The following is a 20,118-nucleotide window of genomic DNA, read 5'->3' as shown; positions in this document are numbered from 1 at the left end:
GAGCATCCCTGCATGTGATTACCAGCATGGTGAGCATCCTGCACTGCATGTGATTAGCAGCATGGTGAGCATCCCTGCACTGCATGTGATTACCAGCATGGTGAGCATGTGATTACCAGCAGGGTTAGCATCCCTGCATGTGATTACCAGCATGGTGGGCATCCCTGCATGTCATTACCAGCATGGTGAGCATCCCTGCACTGCATGTGATTACCAGCATGGTGAGCATCCCTGCATGTCATTACCAGCATGGTGAGCATCCCTGCACTGCATGTGATTACCAGCATGGTGAGCATCCCTGCACTGCATGTGATTACCAGCATGGTGAGCATCCCTGCATGTGATTACCAGCATGGTGAGCATCCCTGCATGTGATTACCAGCGTGGTGAGCATCCCTGCATGTGATTACCAGCATGGTGAGCATCCCTGCATGTTATTACCATCATGGTGAGCATGTGATTACCAGCATGGTGAGCATGTGATTACCAGCATGGTGAGCATCCCTGCACTGCATGTGATTACCAGAATGGTGGGCATGTGATTACCAGCATGTTGAGCATCCCTGCATGTGATTACCAGCATGGTGAGCATCCTGCACTGCATGTGATTAGCAGCATGGTGAGCATCCCTGCACTGCATGTGATTACCAGCATGGTGAGCATGTGATTACCAGCAGGGTGAGCATCCCTGCATGTGATTACCAGCATGGTGAGCATCCCTGCATGTGATTACCAGCATGGTGAGCATCCCTGCATGTGATTACCAGCATGGTGAGCATCCCTGCATGTCATTACCAGCATGGTGAGCATCCCTGCACTGCATGTCATTACCAGCATGGTGAGCATCCCTGCATGTGATTACCAGCATGGTGAGCATCCCTGCATTTGATTACCAGCATGGTGAGCATCCCTGCATGTGATTACCAGCATGGTGAGCATGTGATTACCAGCAGGGTGAGCATCCCTGCGTGTGATTACCAGCATGGTGAGCATCCCTGCACTGCATGTGATTACCAGCATGGTGAGCATCCCTGCATGTGATTACCAGCATGGTGAGCATCCCTGCATGCCCTGCATGTCATTACCAGCATGGTGAGCATCCCTGCATGTGATTACCAGCATGGTGAGCATCCCTGCATGCCCTGCATGTCATTACCAGCATGGTGAGCATCCCTGCATGTGATTGCCAGCATGGTGAGCATCCCTGCATGTCATTACCAGCATGGTGAGCATCCCTGCATGTCATTACCAGCATGGTGAGCATCCCTGCACTGCATGTGATTACCAGCATGGTGAGCATCCCTGCATGTGATTACCAGCATGGTGAGCATCCCTGCACTGCATGTGATTACCAGCATGGTGAGCATCCCTGCATGTGATTACCAGCATGGTGAGCATGTGATTACCAGCATGGTGAGCATCCCTACATGTGATTACCAGCATGGTGAGCATGTGATTACCAGCAGGGTGAGCATCCTTGCACTGCATGTGATTACCAGCATGGTGAGCATCCCTGCATGTGATTACCAGCATGGTGAGCATGTGATTACCAGCATGGTGAGCATCCCTGCATGTGATTACCAGCATGGTGAGCATCCCTGCACTGCATGTGATTACCAGCATGGTGAGCATCCCTGCATGTGATTACCAGCATGGTGAGCATCCCTGCATGTGATTACCAGCATGGTGAGCATCCCTGCATGTGATTACCAGCATGGTGAGCATCCCTGCATGTGATTACCAGCATGGTGAGCATCGCTGCACTGCATGTGATTACCAGCATGGTGAGCATCCCTGCATGTGATTACCAGCATGGTGAGCATCACTGCATGTGATTACCAGCATGGTGAGCATGTGATTACCAGCATGGTGAGCATCCCTGCATGTGATTGCCAGCATGGTGAGCATCCCTGCACTGCATGTGATTACCAGCATGGTGAGCATCCCTGCATGTGATAAGCAGCATGGTGAGCATCCCTGCATGTGATTACCAGCATGGTGAGCATCCCTGCACTGCATTTGATTACCAGCATGGTGAGCATCCCTGCATGTGATTGCCAGCATGGTGAGCATCCCTGCATGTGATTACCAGCATGGTGAGCATCCCTGCATGTGATTACCAGCATGAGCACTTAAGCGGTGAGCATCCCTGCATGTGATTGCAAGCATTAGCACATAAGTGGTGAGCATCCCTGCATGTGATTGCAAGCATTAGCACTTAAGCAGTGAGCATCTGTGCATGTGATTGCAAGCATTAGCACTTAAGTGGTGAGCATCCCTGCATGTGATTACCAGCATGGTGAGCATCCCTGCATGTGAGTACCAGCATGGTGAGCATGTGATTACCAGCATGGTGAGCATCCCTGCATGTGATTACCAGCATGGTGAGCATGTGATTACCAGCATTGTGAGCATGTGATTGCCAGCATGGTGAGCATCCCTGCATGTGATTACCAGCATGGTGATCATGTGATTACCAGCATGGTGAGCATCCCTGCATGTGATTACCAGCATGGTGAGCATCCCTGCACTGCATGTGATTACCAGCATGGTGAGCATCCCTGCATGTGATTACCAGCATGGTGAGCATCCCTGCATGTGATTACCAGCATGGTGAGCATCGCTGCACTGCATGTGATTACCAGCATGGTGAGCATCCCTGCATGTGATTACCAGCATGGTGAGCATCCCTGCATGTGATTAGCAGCATGGTGAGCATCCCTGCATGTGATTACCAGCATGGTGAGCATGTGATTACCAGCATGGTGAGCATCCCTGCATGTGATTGCCAGCATGGTGAGCATCCCTGCACTGCATGTGATTACCAGCATGGTGAGCATCCCTGCATGTGATTAGCAGCATGGTGAGCATCCCTGCATGTGATTACCAGCATGGTGAGCATCCCTGCATGTGATTACCAGCATGGTGAGCATGTGATTACCAGCATGGTGAGCATCCCTGCATGTGATTACCAGCATGAGCACTTAAGCGGTGAGCATCCCTGCATGTGATTGCAAGCATTAGCACATAAGTGGTGAGCATCCCTGCATGTGATTGCAAGCATTAGCACTTAAGTGGTGAGCATCCCTGCATGTGATTACCAGCATGGTGAGCATCCCTGCACTGCATGTGATTACCAGCATGGTGAGCATCCCTGCATGTGATTACCAGCATGGTGAGCATCCCTGCATGTGATTACCAGCATGAGCACTTAAGCGGTGAGCATCCCTGCATGAGTTTACCAGCATGGTGAGCATCCCTGCACTGCATGTGATTACCAGCATGGTGAGCATCCCTGCATGTGATTACCAGCATGGTGAGCATCCCTGCATGTGATTGCAAGCATGAGCACTTAAGCGGTGAGCATCCCTGCATGAGTTTACCAGCATGGTGAGCATCCCTGCATGTGATTACCAGCATGGTGAGCATCCCTGCATGTGATTACCAGCATGGTGAGCATCCCTGCATGTGATTACCAGCATGGTGAGCATCCCTGCATGTGATTAGCAGCATGGTGAGCATCCCTGCATGTGATTACCAGCATGGTGAGCATCACTGCATGTGATTACCAGCATGGTGAGCATGTGATTACCAGCATGGTGAGCATCCCTGCATGTGATTGCCAGCATGGTGAGCATCCCTGCACTGCATGTGATTACCAGCATGGTGAGCATCCCTGCATGTGATAAGCAGCATGGTGAGCATCCCTGCATGTGATTACCAGCATGGTGAGCATCCCTGCACTGCATTTGATTACCAGCATGGTGAGCATCCCTGCATGTGATTGCCAGCATGGTGAGCATCCCTGCATGTGATTACCAGCATGGTGAGCATCCCTGCATGTGATTACCAGCATGAGCACTTAAGCGGTGAGCATCCCTGCATGTGATTGCAAGCATTAGCACATAAGTGGTGAGCATCCCTGCATGTGATTGCAAGCATTAGCACTTAAGCAGTGAGCATCTGTGCATGTGATTGCAAGCATTAGCACTTAAGTGGTGAGCATCCCTGCATGTGATTACCAGCATGGTGAGCATCCCTGCATGTGAGTACCAGCATGGTGAGCATGTGATTACCAGCATGGTGAGCATCCCTGCATGTGATTACCAGCATGGTGAGCATGTGATTACCAGCATTGTGAGCATGTGATTGCCAGCATGGTGAGCATCCCTGCATGTGATTACCAGCATGGTGATTATGTGATTACCAGCATGGTGAGCATCCCTGCATGTGATTACCAGCATGGTGAGCATCCCTGCACTGCATGTGATTACCAGCATGGTGAGCATCCCTGCATGTGATTACCAGCATGGTGAGCATCCCTGCATGTGATTACCAGCATGGTGAGCATCGCTGCACTGCATGTGATTACCAGCATGGTGAGCATCCCTGCATGTGATTACCAGCATGGTGAGCATCCCTGCATGTGATTAGCAGCATGGTGAGCATCCCTGCATGTGATTACCAGCATGGTGAGCATGTGATTACCAGCATGGTGAGCATCCCTGCATGTGATTGCCAGCATGGTGAGCATCCCTGCACTGCATGTGATTACCAGCATGGTGAGCATCCCTGCATGTGATTACCAGCATGGTGAGCATCCCTGCATGTGATTAGCAGCATGGTGAGCATCCCTGCATGTGATTACCAGCATGGTGAGCATGTGATTACCAGCATGGTGAGCATCCCTGCATGTGATTGCCAGCATGGTGAGCATCCCTGCACTGCATGTGATTACCAGCATGGTGAGCACCCCTGCATGTGATTAGCAGCATGGTGAGCATCCCTGCATGTGATTACCAGCATGGTGAGCATCCCTGCATGTGATTACCAGCATGGTGAGCATGTGATTACCAGCATGGTGAGCATCCCTGCATGTGATTACCAGCATGAGCACTTAAGCGGTGAGCATCCCTGCATGTGATTGCAAGCATTAGCACATAAGTGGTGAGCATCCCTGCATGTGATTGCAAGCATTAGCACTTAAGTGGTGAGCATCCCTGCATGTGATTACCAGCATGGTGAGCATCCCTGCACTGCATGTGATTACCAGCATGGTGAGCATCCCTGCATGTGATTACCAGCATGGTGAGCATCCCTGCATGTGATTACCAGCATGAGCACTTAAGCGGTGAGCATCCCTGCATGAGTTTACCAGCATGGTGAGCATCCCTGCACTGCATGTGATTACCAGCATGGTGAGCATCCCTGCATGTGATTACCAGCATGGTGAGCATCCCTGCATGTGATTACCAGCATGAGCACTTAAGCGGTGAGCATCCCTGCATGAGTTTACCAGCATGGTGAGCATCCCTGCACTGCATGTGATTACCAGCATGGTGAGCATCCCTGCATGTGATTACCAGCATGGTGAGCATCCCTGCATGTGATTGCAAGCATGAGCACTTAAGCGGTGAGCATCCCTGCATGAGTTTACCAGCATGGTGAGCATCCCTGCATGTGATTACCAGCATGGTGAGCATCCCTGCATGTGATTACCAGCATGGTGAGCATCCCTGCATGTGATTACCAGCATGGTGAGCATCCCTGCATGTGATTACCAGCATGGTGAGCATCCCTGCATGTGATTACCAGCATGGTGAGCATCCCTGCATGTGATTACCAGCATGGTGAGCATCCGTGCACTGCATGTGATTACCAGCAGGGTGAGCATCCCTGCATGTGATTACCAGCATGGTGAGCATCCCTGCACTGCATGTGATTACCAGCATGGTGAGCATCCCTGCATGTCATTACCAGCATGGTGAGCATCCCTGCATGTGATTGCCAGCATGGTGAGCATCCCTGCATGTCATTACCAGCATGGTGAGCACCCCTGCATGTCATTACCAGCATGGTGAGCATCCCTGCACTGCATGTGATTACCAGCATGGTGAGCATCCCTGCATGTGATTACCAGCATGGTGAGCATCCCTGCACTGCATGTGATTACCAGCATGGTGAGCATCTCTGCATGTGATTGCCAGCATGGTGAGCATGTGATTACCAGCATGGTGAGCATCCCTGCATGTGATTACCAGCATGGAGAGCATGTGATTACCAGCAGGGTGAGCATCCCTGCACTGCATGTGATTACCAGCATGGTGAGCATCCCTGCATGTGATTACCAGCATGGTGAGCATGTGATTACCAGCATGGTGAGCATCCCTGCATGTGATTACCAGCATGGTGAGCATGTGATTACCAGCAGGGTGAGCATCCCTGCACTGCATGTGATTACCAGCATGGTGAGCATCCCTGCATGTGATTACCAGCATGGTGAGCATGTGATTACCAGCACGGTGAGCATCCCTGCATGTGATTACCAGCATGGTGAGCATCCCTGCACTGCATGTGATTACCAGCATGGTGAGCATCTCTGCATGTGATTACCAGTATGGTGAGCATGTGATTACCAGCATGGTGAGCATCCCTGCATGTGATTACCAGCATGGTGATCATGTGATTACCAGCAGGGTGAGCATCCCTGCACTGCATGTGATTACCAGCATGGTGAGCATCCCTGCATGTGATTACCAGCATGGTGACCATGTGATTTCCAGCAGGGTGAGCATCCCTGCACTGCATGTGATTACCAGCATGGTGAGCATCCCTGCATGTGATTACCAGCATGGTGAGCATCTGATTACCAGCATGGTGAGCATCCCTGCATGTGATTACCAGCATGGTGAGCATCCCTGCATGTGATTACCAGCATGGTGAGCATCCCTGCACTGCATGTGATTACCAGCATGGTAAGCATCCCTGCATGTGATTACCAGCATGGTGAGCATCCCTGCATGTGATTACCAGCATGGTGAGCATGTGATTACCAGCATGGTGAGCATGTGATTACCAGCATGGTGAGCATCCCTGCATGTGATTAACAGCATGGTGAGCATCCCTGCATGTGATTACCAGCATGGTGAGCATCCCTGCATGTGATTACCAGCATGGTGAGCATGTGATTACCAGCATGGTGAGCATCCCTGCATGTGATTACCAGCATGGTGAGCATCCCTGCATGTGATTACCAGCATGGTGAGCATCCCTGCATGTGATTACCAGCATGGTGAGCATCCCTGCACTGCATGTGATTACCAGCATGGTGAGCATCCCTGCATGTGATTACCAGCATGGTGAGCATCCCTGCATGTGATTACCGGCATGGTGAGCATCCCTGCACTGCATGTGATTACCAGCATGGTGAGCATCCCTGCATGTGATTACCAGCATGGTGAGCATCCCTGCATGTGATTACCAGCATGGTGAGCATCCCTGCATGTGATTACCAGCATGGTGAGCATCCCTGCATGTGATTGCCAGCATGGTGAGCATCCCTGCATGTGATTACCAGCATGGTGAGCATCCCTGCACTGCATGTGATTACCAGCATGGTGGCCATCCCTGCATGTGATTACCAGCATGGTGGGCATCCCTGCATGTGATTACCAGCATGGTGAGCATCCCTGCATGTGAGTACCAGCATGGTGAGCATCCCTGCATGTGATTACCAGCATGGTGAGCATCCCCGCATGTGATTACCAGCATGGTGAGCATGTGATTACCAGCATGGTGAGCATCCCTGCATGTGATTACCAGCATGGTGAGCATCCCTGCACTGCATGTGATTACCAGCATGGTGAGCATCCCTGCATGTGATTACCAGCATGGTGAGCATCCCTGCATGTGATTACCAGCATGGTGAGCATCCCTGCATGTGATTAGCAGCATGGTGAGCATCCCTGCATGTGATTACCAGCATGGTGAGCATGTGATTACCAGCATGGTGAGCATCCCTGCATGTGATTGCCAGCATGGTGAGCATCCCTGCACTGCATGTGATTACCAGCATGGTGAGCATCCCTGCATGTGATTAGCAGCATTGTGAGCATCCCTGCATGTGATTACCAGCATGGTGAGCATCCCTGCATGTGATTACCAGCATGGTGAGCATGTGATTACCAGCATGGTGAGCATCCCTGCATGTGATTACCAGCATGAGCACTTAAGCAGTGAGCATCCCTGCATGTGATTGCAAGCATTAGCACATAAGTGGTGAGCATCCCTGCATGTGATTACCAGCATGGTGAGCATCCCTGCATGTGATTACCAGCATGGTGAGCATCCCTGCATGTGATTACCAGCATTGTGAGCATCTCTGCATGTGATTACCAGCATGGTGAGCATCCCTGCATGTGATTACCAGCATGGTGAGCATCCCTGCACTGCATGTGATTACCAGCATGGTGAGCATCCCCGCATGTGATTACCAGCATGGTGAGCATGTGATTACCAGCAGGGTGAGCATCCCTGCATGTGATTACCAGCATGGTGAGCATGTGATTACCAGCATGGTGAGCATCCCCGCACTGCATGTGATTACCAACATGGTGAGCATCCCTGCATGTGATTACCAGCATGGTGAGCATCCCTGCATGTGATTACCAGCATGGTGAGCATGTGATTACCAGCAGGGTGAGCATCCCTGCATGTGATTACCAGCATGGTGAGCATCCCTGCACTGCATGTGATTACCAGCATGGTGAGCATCCCTGTATGTGATTACCAGCATGGTGAGCATCCCTGCATGTCATTACCAGCATGGTGAGCATCCCTGCACTGCATGTGATTACCAGCATGGTGAGCATCCCTGCATGTGATTACCAGCATGGTGAGCATGTGATTACCAGCAGGGTGAGCATCCCTGCATGTCATTACTAGCATGGTGAGCATCCCTGCATGTGATTACCAGCATGGTGAGCATCCCTGCACTGCATGTGATTACCAGCATGGTGAGCATCCCTGCATGTGATTACCAGCATGGTGAGCATCCCTGCACTTCATGTGATTACCAGCATGGTGAGCATCCCTGCATGTCATTACCAGCATGGTGAGCATCCCTGCACTGCATGTGATTACCAGCATGGTGAGCATCCCTGCATGTCATTACCAGCAATGTGAGCATCCCTGCATGTGATTACCAGCATGGTGAGCATCCCTGCATGTCATTACCAGCATGAGCACTTAAGCGGTGAGCATCCCTGCATGTGATTGCAAGCATTAGCACTTAAGCGGTGAACATCCGTGCATGTGATTGCAAGCATGAGCACTTAAGCGGTCCGCATCCCTGCATGTGATTGCAAGCATGAGCACTTAAGCGGTGAGCATCCTTGCATGAGTTTACCAGCATAGTGAGCATGGGATTACCAGCATGGTGAGCATCCCTGCATGTGATTACCAGCATGGTGAGCATGTGATTACCAGCATGGTGAGCATCCCTGCACTGCATGTGATTACCAGCATGGTGAGCATCCCTGCATGTGATTACCAGCATGGTGAGCATCCCTGCATGTGATTAGCAGCATGGTGAGCATCCCTGCATGTGATTACCAGCATGGTGAGCATGTGATTACCAGCATGGTGAGCATCCCTGCATGTGATTGCCAGCATGGTGAGCATCCCTGCACTGCATGTGATTACCAGCATGGTGAGCATCCCTGCATGTGATTAGCAGCATTGTGAGCATCCCTGCATGTGATTACCAGCATGGTGAGCATCCCTGCATGTGATTACCAGCATGGTGAGCATGTGATTACCAGCATGGTGAGCATCCCTGCATGTGATTACCAGCATGAGCACTTAAGCAGTGAGCATCCCTGCATGTGATTGCAAGCATTAGCACATAAGTGGTGAGCATCCCTGCATGTGATTACCAGCATGGTGAGCATCCCTGCATGTGATTACCAGCATGGTGAGCATCCCTGCATGTGATTACCAGCATTGTGAGCATCTCTGCATGTGATTACCAGCATGGTGAGCATCCCTGCATGTGATTACCAGCATGGTGAGCATCCCTGCACTGCATGTGATTACCAGCATGGTGAGCATCCCCGCATGTGATTACCAGCATGGTGAGCATGTGATTACCAGCAGGGTGAGCATCCCTGCATGTGATTACCAGCATGGTGAGCATGTGATTACCAGCATGGTGAGCATCCCCGCACTGCATGTGATTACCAGCATGGTGAGCATCCCTGCATGTGATTACCAGCATGGTGAGCATCCCTGCATGTGATTACCAGCATGGTGAGCATGTGATTACCAGCAGGGTGAGCATCCCTGCATGTGATTACCAGCATGGTGAGCATCCCTGCACTGCATGTGATTACCAGCATGGTGAGCATCCCTGTATGTGATTACCAGCATGGTGAGCATCCCTGCATGTCATTACCAGCATGGTGAGCATCCCTGCACTGCATGTGATTACCAGCATGGTGAGCATCCCTGCATGTGATTACCAGCATGGTGAGCATGTGATTACCAGCAGGGTGAGCATCCCTGCATGTCATTACTAGCATGGTGAGCATCCCTGCATGTGATTACCAGCATGGTGAGCATCCCTGCACTGCATGTGATTACCAGCATGGTGAGCATCCCTGCATGTGATTACCAGCATGGTGAGCATCCCTGCACTTCATGTGATTACCAGCATGGTGAGCATCCCTGCATGTCATTACCAGCATGGTGAGCATCCCTGCACTGCATGTGATTACCAGCATGGTGAGCATCCCTGCATGTCATTACCAGCAATGTGAGCATCCCTGCATGTGATTACCAGCATGGTGAGCATCCCTGCATGTCATTACCAGCATGAGCACTTAAGCGGTGAGCATCCCTGCATGTGATTGCAAGCATTAGCACTTAAGCGGTGAACATCCGTGCATGTGATTGCAAGCATGAGCACTTAAGCGGTCCGCATCCCTGCATGTGATTGCAAGCATGAGCACTTAAGCGGTGAGCATCCTTGCATGAGTTTACCAGCATGGTGAGCATGGGATTACCAGCATGGTGAGCATCCCTGCATGTGATTACCAGCATGGTGAGCATGTGATTACCAGCATGGTGAGCATCCCTGCACTGCATGTGATTACCAGCATGGTGAGCATCCCTGCATGTGATTACCAGCATGGTGAGCATCCCTGCATGTGATTATCAGCATGAGAACTTAAGCGGTGAGCATCCCTGCATGTGATTGCAAGCATGAGCACTTAAGCGGTGAGCATCCGTGCATGAGTTTACCAGCATGGTGAGCATGTGATTACCAGCATAGTGAGCATCCCTGCATGTGATTACCAGCATGGTGAGCATCCCTGCACTGCATGTGATTACCAGCATGGTGAGCATCCCTGCATGTGATAAACCAGCATGGTGAGCATCCCTGCATGTGATTACCAGCATGGTGAGCATCCCTGCACTGCATGTGATTACCAGCATGGTGAGCATCCCTGCATGTGATTACCAGCATGGTGAGCATCCCTGCATGTGATTACCAGCATGGTGAGCATCCCTGCATGTGATTACCAGCATGGTGAGCATCCCTGCACTGCATGTGATTACCAGCATGGTGAGCATCCCTGCATGTGATTACCAGCATGGTGAGCATCCTGCACTGCATGTGATTAGCAGCATGGTGAGCATCCCTGCACTGCATGTGATTACCAGCATGGTGAGCATGTGATTACCAGCAGGGTTAGCATCCCTGCATGTGATTACCAGCATGGTGGGCATCCCTGCATGTCATTACCAGCATGGTGAGCATCCCTGCACTGCATGTGATTACCAGCATGGTGAGCATCCCTGCATGTCATTACCAGCATGGTGAGCATCCCTGCACTGCATGTGATTACCAGCATGGTGAGCATCCCTGCACTGCATGTGATTACCAGCATGGTGAGCATCCCTGCATGTGATTACCAGCATGGTGAGCATCCCTGCATGTGATTACCAGCGTGGTGAGCATCCCTGCATGTGATTACCAGCATGGTGAGCATCCCTGCATGTTATTACCATCATGGTGAGCATGTGATTACCAGCATGGTGAGCATGTGATTACCAGCATGGTGAGCATCCCTGCACTGCATGTGATTACCAGAATGGTGGGCATGTGATTACCAGCATGTTGAGCATCCCTGCATGTGATTACCAGCATGGTGAGCATCCTGCACTGCATATGATTAGCAGCATGGTGAGCATCCCTGCACTGCATGTGATTACCAGCATGGTGAGCATGTGATTACCAGCAGGGTGAGCATCCCTGCATGTGATTACCAGCATGGTGAGCATCCCTGCATGTGATTACCAGCATGGTGAGCATCCCTGCATGTGATTACCAGCATGGTGAGCATCCCTGCATGTCATTACCAGCATGGTGAGCATCCCTGCACTGCATGTCATTACCAGCATGGTGAGCATCCCTGCATGTGATTACCAGCATGGTGAGCATCCCTGCATTTGATTACCAGCATGGTGAGCATCCCTGCATGTGATTACCAGCATGGTGAGCATCCCTGCATGTGATTACCAGCGTGGTGAGCATCCCTGCATGTGATTACCAGCATGGTGAGCATCCCTGCATGTTATTACCATCATGGTGAGCATGTGATTACCAGCATGGTGAGCATGTGATTACCAGCATGGTGAGCATCCCTGCACTGCATGTGATTACCAGCATGGTGAGCATCCCTGCATGTGATTACCAGCATGGTGAGCATGTGATTACCAGCATGGTGAGCATCCCTGCATGTGATTACCAGCATGAGCACTTAAGCAGTGAGCATCCCTGCATGTGATTGCAAGCATTAGCACATAAGTGGTGAGCATCCCTGCATGTGATTACCAGCATGGTGAGCATCCCTGCATGTGATTACCAGCATGGTGAGCATCCCTGCATGTGATTACCAGCATTGTGAGCATCTCTGCATGTGATTACCAGCATGGTGAGCATCCCTGCATGTGATTACCAGCATGGTGAGCATCCCTGCACTGCATGTGATTACCAGCATGGTGAGCATCCCCGCATGTGATTACCAGCAGGGTGAGCATCCCTGCATGTGATTACCAGCATGGTGAGCATGTGATTACCAGCATGGTGAGCATCCCCGCACTGCATGTGATTACCAGCATGGTGAGCATCCCTGCATGTGATTACCAGCATGGTGAGCATCCCTGCATGTGATTACCAGCATGGTGAGCATGTGATTACCAGCAGGGTGAGCATCCCTGCATGTGATTACCAGCATGGTGAGCATCCCTGCACTGCATGTGATTACCAGCATGGTGAGCATCCCTGTATGTGATTACCAGCATGGTGAGCATCCCTGCATGTCATTACCAGCATGGTGAGCATCCCTGCACTGCATGTGATTACCAGCATGGTGAGCATCCCTGCATGTGATTACCAGCATGGTGAGCATGTGATTACCAGCAGGGTGAGCATCCCTGCATGTCATTACTAGCATGGTGAGCATCCCTGCATGTGATTACCAGCATGGTGAGCATCCCTGCACTGCATGTGATTACCAGCATGGTGAGCATCCCTGCATGTGATTACCAGCATGGTGAGCATCCCTGCACTTCATGTGATTACCAGCATGGTGAGCATCCCTGCATGTCATTACCAGCATGGTGAGCATCCCTGCACTGCATGTGATTACCAGCATGGTGAGCATCCCTGCATGTCATTACCAGCAATGTGAGCATCCCTGCATGTGATTACCAGCATGGTGAGCATCCCTGCATGTCATTACCAGCATGAGCACTTAAGCGGTGAGCATCCCTGCATGTGATTGCAAGCATTAGCACTTAAGCGGTGAACATCCGTGCATGTGATTGCAAGCATGAGCACTTAAGCTGTCCGCATCCCTGCATGTGATTGCAAGCATGAGCACTTAAGCGGTGAGCATCCTTGCATGAGTTTACCAGCATGGTGAGCATGGGATTACCAGCATGGTGAGCATCCCTGCATGTGATTACCAGCATGGTGAGCATGTGATTACCAGCATGGTGAGCATCCCTGCACTGCATGTGATTACCAGCATGGTGAGCATCCCTGCATGTGATTACCAGCATGGTGAGCATCCCTGCATGTGATTATCAGCATGAGAACTTAAGCGGTGAGCATCCCTGCATGTGATTGCAAGCATGAGCACTTAAGCGGTGAGCATCCGTGCATGAGTTTACCAGCATGGTGAGCATGTGATTACCAGCATGGTGAGCATCCCTGCATGTGATTACCAGCATGGTGAGCATCCCTGCACTGCATGTGATTACCAGCATGGTGAGCATCCCTGCATGTGATAAACCAGCATGGTGAGCATCCCTGCATGTGATTACCAGCATGGTGAGCATCCCTGCACTGCATGTGATTACCAGCATGGTGAGCATCCCTGCATGTGATTACCAGCATGGTGAGCATCCCTGCATGTGATTACCAGCATGGTGAGCATCCCTGCATGTGATTACCAGCATGGTGAGCATCCCTGCACTGCATGTGATTACCAGCATGGTGAGCATCCCTGCATGTGATTACCAGCATGGTGAGCATCCTGCACTGCATGTGATTAGCAGCATGGTGAGCATCCCTGCACTGCATGTGATTACCAGCATGGTGAGCATGTGATTACCAGCAGGGTTAGCATCCCTGCATGTGATTACCAGCATGGTGGGCATCCCTGCATGTCATTACCAGCATGGTGAGCATCCCTGCACTGCATGTGATTACCAGCATGGTGAGCATCCCTGCATGTCATTACAGGCATGGTGAGCATCCCTGCACTGCATGTGATTACCAGCATGGTGAGCATCCCTGCACTGCATGTGATTACCAGCATGGTGAGCATCCCTGCATGTGATTACCAGCATGGTGAGCATCCCTGCATGTGATTACCAGCGTGGTGAGCATCCCTGCATGTGATTACCAGCATGGTGAGCATCCCTGCATGTTATTACCATCATGGTGAGCATGTGATTACCAGCATGGTGAGCATGTGATTACCAGCATGGTGAGCATCCCTGCACTGCATGTGATTACCAGAATGGTGGGCATGTGATTACCAGCATGTTGAGCATCCCTGCATGTGATTACCAGCATGGTGAGCATCCTGCACTGCATGTGATTAGCAGCATGGTGAGCATCCCTGCACTGCATGTGATTACCAGCATGGTGAGCATGTGATTACCAGCAGGGTGAGCATCCCTGCATGTGATTACCAGCATGGTGAGCATCCCTGCATGTGATTACCAGCATGGTGAGCATCCCTGCATGTGATTACCAGCATGGTGAGCATCCCTGCATGTCATTACCAGCATGGTGAGCATCCCTGCACTGCATGTCATTACCAGCATTGTGAGCATCCCTGCATGTGATTACCAGCATGGTGAGCATCCCTGCATGTGATTACCAGCATGGTGAGCATGTGATTACCAGCATGGTGAGCATCCCTGCATGTGATTACCAGCATGAGCACTTAAGCAGTGAGCATCCCTGCATGTGATTGCAAGCATTAGCACATAAGTGGTGAGCATCCCTGCATGTGATTACCAGCATGGTGAGCATCCCTGCATGTGATTACCAGCATGGTGAGCATCCCTGCATGTGATTACCAGCATTGTGAGCATCTCTGCATGTGATTACCAGCATGGTGAGCATCCCTGCATGTGATTACCAGCATGGTGAGCATCCCTGCACTGCATGTGATTACCAGCATGGTGAGCATCCCCGCATGTGATTACCAGCATGGTGAGCATGTGATTACCAGCAGGGTGAGCATCCCTGCATGTGATTACCAGCATGGTGAGCATGTGATTACCAGCATGGTGAGCATCCCCGCACTGCATGTGATTACCAGCATGGTGAGCATCCCTGCATGTGATTACCAGCATGGTGAGCATCCCTGCATGTGATTACCAGCATGGTGAGCATGTGATTACCAGCAGGGTGAGCATCCCTGCATGTGATTACCAGCATGATGAGCATCCCTGCACTGCATGTGATTACCAGCATGGTGAGCATCCCTGTATGTGATTACCAGCATGGTGAGCATCCCTGCATGTCATTACCAGCATGGTGAGCATCCCTGCACTGCATGTGATTACCAGCATGGTGAGCATCCCTGCATGTGATTACCAGCATGGTGAGCATGTGATTACCAGCAGGGTGAGCATCCCTGCATGTCATTACTAGCATGGTGAGCATCCCTGCATGTGATTACCAGCATGGTGAGCATCCCTGCACTGCATGTGATTACCAGCATGGTGAGCATCCCTGCATGTGATTACCAGCATGGTGAGCATCCCTGCACTTCATGTGATTACCAGCATGGTGAGCATCCCTGCATGTCATTACCAGCATGGTGAGCATCCCTGCACTGCATGTGATTACCAGCATGGTGAGCATCCCTGCATGTCATTACCAGCAATGTGAGCATCCCTGCATGTGATTACCAGCATGGTGAGCATCCCTGCATGTCATTACCAGCATGAGCACTTAAGCGGTGAGCATCCCTGCATGTGATTGCAAGCATTAGCACTTAAGCGGTGAACATCCGTGCATGTGATTGCAAGCATGAGCACTTAAGCGGTCCGCATCCCTGCATGTGATTGCAAGCATGAGCACTTAAGCGGTGAGCATCCTTGCATGAGTTTACCAGCATGGTGAGCATGGGATTACCAGCATGGTGAGCATCCCTGCATGTGATTACCAGCATGGTGAGCATGTGATTACCAGCATGGTGAGCATCCCTGCACTGCATGTGATTACCAGCATGGTGAGCATCCCTGCATGTGATTACCAGCATGGTGAGCATCCCTGCATGTGATTATCAGCATGAGAACTTAAGCGGTGAGCATCCCTGCATGTGATTGCAAGCATGAGCACTTAAGCGGTGAGCATCCGTGCATGAGTTTACCAGCATGGTGAGCATGTGATTACCAGCATGGTGAGCATCCCTGCATGTGATTACCAGCATGGTGAGCATCCCTGCACTGCATGTGATTACCAGCATGGTGAGCATCCCTGCATGTGATAAACCAGCATGGTGAGCATCCCTGCATGTGATTACCAGCATGGTGAGCATCCCTGCACTGCATGTGATTACCAGCATGGTGAGCATCCCTGCATGTGATTACCAGCATGGTGAGCATCCCTGCATGTGATTACCAGCATGGTGAGCATCCCTGCATGTGATTACCAGCATGGTGAGCATCCCTGCACTGCATGTGATTACCAGCATGGTGAGCATCCCTGCATGTGATTACCAGCATGGTGAGCATCCTGCACTGCATGTGATTAGCAGCATGGTGAGCATCCCTGCACTGCATGTGATTACCAGCATGGTGAGCATGTGATTACCAGCAGGGTTAGCATCCCTGCATGTGATTACCAGCATGGTGGGCATCCCTGCATGTCATTACCAGCATGGTGAGCATCCCTGCACTGCATGTGATTACCAGCATGGTGAGCATCCCTGCATGTCATTACCAGCATGGTGAGCATCCCTGCACTGCATGTGATTACCAGCATGGTGAGCATCCCTGCACTGCATGTGATTACCAGCATGGTGAGCATCCCTGCATGTGATTACCAGCATGGTGAGCATCCCTGCATGTGATTACCAGCGTGGTGAGCATCCCTGCATGTGATTACCAGCATGGTGAGCATCCCTGCATGTTATTACCATCATGGTGAGCATGTGATTACCAGCATGGTGAGCATGTGATTACCAGCATGGTGAGCATCCCTGCACTGCATGTGATTACCAGAATGGTGGGCATGTGATTACCAGCATGTTGAGCATCCCTGCATGTGATTACCAGCATGGTGAGCATCCTGCACTGCATGTGATTAGCAGCATGGTGAGCATCCCTGCACTGCATGTGATTACCAGCATGGTGAGCATGTGATTACCAGCAGGGTGAGCATCCCTGCATGTGATTACCAGCATGGTGAGCATCCCTGCATGTGATTACCAGCATGGTGAGCATCCCTGCATGTGATTACCAGCATGGTGAGCATCCCTGCATGTCATTACCAGCATGGTGAGCATCCCTGCACTGCATGTCATTACCAGCATGGTGAGCATCCCTGCATGTGATTACCAGCATGGTGAGCATCCCTGCATTTGATTACCAGCATGGTGAGCATCCCTGCATGTGATTACCAGCATGGTGAGCATCCCTGCATGTGATTACCAGCGTGGTGAGCATCCCTGCATGTGATTACCAGCATGGTGAGCATCCCTGCATGTTATTACCATCATGGTGAGCATGTGATTACCAGCATGGTGAGCATGTGATTACCAGCATGGTGAGCATCCCTGCACTGCATGTGATTACCAGCATGGTGAGCATCCCTGCATGTGATTACCAGCATGGTGAGCATGTGATTACCAGCATGGTGAGCATCCCTGCATGTGATTACCAGCATGAGCACTTAAGCAGTGAGCATCCCTGCATGTGATTGCAAGCATTAGCACATAAGTGGTGAGCATCCCTGCATGTGATTACCAGCATGGTGAGCATCCCTGCATGTGATTACCAGCATGGTGAGCATCCCTGCATGTGATTACCAGCATTGTGAGCATCTCTGCATGTGATTACCAGCATGGTGAGCATCCCTGCATGTGATTACCAGCATGGTGAGCATCCCTGCACTGCATGTGATTACCAGCATGGTGAGCATCCCCGCATGTGATTACCAGCATGGTGAGCATGTGATTACCAGCAGGGTGAGCATCCCTGCATGTGATTACCAGCATGGTGAGCATGTGATTACCAGCATGGTGAGCATCCCCGCACTGCATGTGATTACCAGCATGGTGAGCATCCCTGCATGTGATTACCAGCATGGTGAGCATCCCTGCATGTGATTACCAGCATGGTGAGCATGTGATTACCAGCAGGGTGAGCATCCCTGCATGTGATTACCAGCATGGTGAGCATCCCTGCACTGCATGTGATTACCAGCATGGTGAGCATCCCTGCATGTGATTACCAGCATGGTGAGCATCCCTGCATGTGATTACCAGCGTGGTGAGCATCCCTGCATGTGATTACCAGCATGGTGAGCATCCCTGCATGTTATTACCATCATGGTGAGCATGTGATTACCAGCATGGTGAGCATGTGATTACCAGCATGGTGAGCATCCCTGCACTGCATGTGATTACCAGAATGGTGGGCATGTGATTACCAGCATGTTGAGCATCCCTGCATGTGATTACCAGCATGGTGAGCATCCTGCACTGCATGTGATTAGCAGCATGGTGAGCATCCCTGCACTGCATGTGATTACCAGCATGGTGAGCATGTGATTACCAGCAGGGTGAGCATCCCTGCATGTGATTACCAGCATGGTGAGCATCCCTGCATGTGATTACCAGCATGGTGAGCATCCCTGCATGTGATTACCAGCATGGTGAGCATCCCTGCATGTCATTACCAGCATGGTGAGCATCCCTGCACTGCATGTCATTACCAGCATGGTGAGCATCCCTGCATGTGATTACCAGCATGGTGAGCATCCCTGCATTTGATTACCAGCATGGTGAGCATCCCTGCATGTGATTACCAGCATGGTGAGCATCCCTGCATGTGATTACCAGCGTGGTGAGCATCCCTGCATGTGATTACCAGCATGGTGAGCATCCCTGCATGTTATTACCATCATGGTGAGCATGTGATTACCAGCATGGTGAGCATGTGATTACCAGCATGGTGAGCATCCCTGCACTGCATGTGATTACCAGCATGGTGAGCATCCCTGCATGTGATTACCAGCATGGTGAGCATGTGATTACCAGCATGGTGAGCATCCCTGCATGTGATTACCAGCATGAGCACTTAAGCAGTGAGCATCCCTGCATGTGATTGCAAGCATTAGCACATAAGTGGTGAGCATCCCTGCATGTGATTACCAGCATGGTGAGCATCCCTGCATGTGATTACCAGCATGGTGAGCATCCCTGCATGTGATTACCAGCATTGTGAGCATCTCTGCATGTGATTACCAGCATGGTGAGCATCCCTGCATGTGATTACCAGCATGGTGAGCATCCCTGCACTGCATGTGATTACCAGCATGGTGAGCATCCCCGCATGTGATTACCAGCATGGTGAGCATGTGATTACCAGCAGGGTGAGCATCCCTGCATGTGATTACCAGCATGGTGAGCATGTGATTACCAGCATGGTGAGCATCCCCGCACTGCATGTGATTACCAGCATGGTGAGCATCCCTGCATGTGATTACCAGCATGGTGAGCATCCCTGCATGTGATT

Source organism: Ambystoma mexicanum, chromosome 2q (genome assembly GCF_040938575.1).
Source record: "Ambystoma mexicanum isolate Mex_15411 chromosome 2q, UKY_AmexF1_1, whole genome shotgun sequence".
NCBI classification, from domain to species: Eukaryota; Metazoa; Chordata; class Amphibia; order Caudata; family Ambystomatidae; genus Ambystoma; species Ambystoma mexicanum.
The sequence above is the reverse complement of the archived record's forward strand: the minus strand, read 5'-3'. Positions refer to the sequence as shown.